The following is a 2,197-nucleotide window of genomic DNA, read 5'->3' as shown; positions in this document are numbered from 1 at the left end:
CTTCCTGCCCTTCAATGAAATCTCCTGAAGCCCCACATTACTAATAATTTCATTGAATAAAAAGATATCATTGATATTCCCCTAGTCTGTTTCTATCAGTAAGAGATCTATAAAAGTTGAAATCCCCCAAAATCATCCAATTATCACCAACCTGAATCTCTAGGTCATTTAGCAAATTTGCAAACTCCTCTCTTTCGGGCCCTTGACATGGCCCATAAACAGTAGTTAGAAACCACGAATCATCATTATGCCTTAAAGTGAACTTTACAGTGACTGCAAACACCAAATTGTGGATGACCTCACCAGAGAAAATTGAGCTATTCCAACCTATTATGATTCCTCCAGATAAACCTTGAGGGCTAGTTTGGAAGCCCACCTTCCCGGCCTTTTCCCGGCTTTTTCCCCGGGCTGGCAGTCCACATGGGAATCACTCCCGGCCCAAATTTCCTCAGTGTTTGGAAGCCCACCCGCAACCCGACCCCCCCCCCCCTTTTCATCGGGGCCGGCGCTCCCCACCTCCCGAGACCGGGCGCAGCTCCCCTGCCGAGTCGTGTGCGAGACGAGACCGCATCCGGGCGCCGCCGGCCGTCCTCCTCCTCGTCCAGGTGTCGCCGGCCGTCCTCCTCCTCGTCCAGGTGCCACCGGCCCTCCTCCTCCTCCGCCGCTCCATCCTCGTCGCTGCCCCACCTCCCCGTTGGCTGCAACACCCCCGCCCCCCCGGAGGTCTCAATCTACAGCCATCCCTCTAGCTCGGTCGTCTCTACCTCGTCTTCCTCCTCAGCACCTGTGAGTTGTCCACCTCCTCTCCTATGTTGCCTAGGGTTTCTACTCCTATCTCCTCATTCCTAGCACTTGTAGATCTTGCTGCTTTAAAGGACGTCATCTCCAAGATCCACTACAAGATTATCATCTCCTAACTTTTTTGGATCAGGTAAGCCAAAACTAGATAGCAGGTTGTGTTGTCAGTAGTTGGGTTGGATAATAGCTTAGCCTGATTTTCATTTACTCTGGTGATGATGTAGAGGATTTTGGTTGCTCTTTTTTTCCCTTCTGATTGTTGATGTAGAGAACCAATTAGATAGTGAATCTTGTAGCATTAACTTTGGTTTGCAATCTATGCTTATTTTAGCTATTGATTGTCAGCTAGAAAAAATTGACTCCTCAAATCAAAGCACATATTCCAATTGTAGCTGTCTCAAAGTTTGAATTCAAATAGTGTTTTTAGATCACAATCTAATATCATATATTGTTGATAACTTGGAGCACTCAAATTGTTACAGTCCATCTATTGTGAATTGTAACAGACAGCAAGAGTTGAATACGAATTAAGTTGTTTCTAACAGATGACAGTTGTTTCTATATTTACATGCTATACCACTAGTAGTGGTGAGCTTATGGACTCTGCAGCTGAGGGTGTTAGTGGTGCGCTTGCTAGTTGCATCAGATTACTCTTTGCAATTTCTTTATCAGTGCCATGTCTCCTCGAGTATCTGCCTGCCTGTCCAACTTGCTAGTGCTAGCTTTATTTGTCTATCTAGCTAGTTGTACCAGTAAAGATTATCTTTTCTTTTCTGTTAATCCTTTTCAATTCTTGGTTGCTGGTGATAGTTGAACTAATCAAGCTTTGCTTTGCACCATTTCGCTTTTGGAGCTCTTCTTTTGTCTGATGAATATTCTACTTGTGCATCATTCATGCCTCTGTTTGTACCACATCATTGTGCATCTTTTTAAATAGAGGCATGAATGCTGTTTGTACCACAGCATTCATGCCTCTGTTTATACCACAGCATTGTGCAACAGAAGGTTGTAGATGCAGGATTCAGTTCATAGCTCAATCATGCAGTTCCTGCAGTATGGAATATGGGCTTAATTTCCTTTTTCCCTCCACTTTTTCTCTATTTACGAGCAAGTTTGTTTACCTCTAGTATATGTTTTCTTTCTCATTGAATGCTTGTGCTGGACTACATGACTATAAGAGCCTGTGTTATTTCTATAAGAATTTCTGCTCAACAGGATTCTGAATTGTAGTAACTAAATAAGTTTTTTTTTTCTGAACAGGACATACCCATAGTCAAGTTACTACCATGGTGTCCATGATCCAAGGTTAGTACCTACTAGGTTTTGATTGAACTGTTGCTAACACGAGCAACCATACCGTGTGAAAGAAGAATACATGTTTTTTTCTGCACATATAGCT

At 43.6% G+C, this 2,197-nt stretch overlaps 1 long non-coding RNA gene across 1 annotated transcript; it reads left to right on the top strand.

Annotated features, from left to right (window-relative positions):
• The first annotated feature begins 546 nt into the window (after positions 1 to 546).
• Positions 547 to 1,132, top strand: LOC120646208. The gene is made up of 2 exons (XR_005664313.1): positions 547 to 786; positions 859 to 1,132. It is a non-coding gene; the product is annotated as an uncharacterized LOC120646208 (long non-coding RNA).
• Positions 1,133 to 2,197: the final 1,065 nt, after the last annotated feature.

This window comes from Panicum virgatum, chromosome 8K (assembly GCF_016808335.1).
Source record: "Panicum virgatum strain AP13 chromosome 8K, P.virgatum_v5, whole genome shotgun sequence".
Taxonomy (NCBI): Eukaryota; Viridiplantae; Streptophyta; class Magnoliopsida; order Poales; family Poaceae; genus Panicum; species Panicum virgatum.
This window is presented reverse-complemented; position numbering and strand designations above follow the sequence as displayed.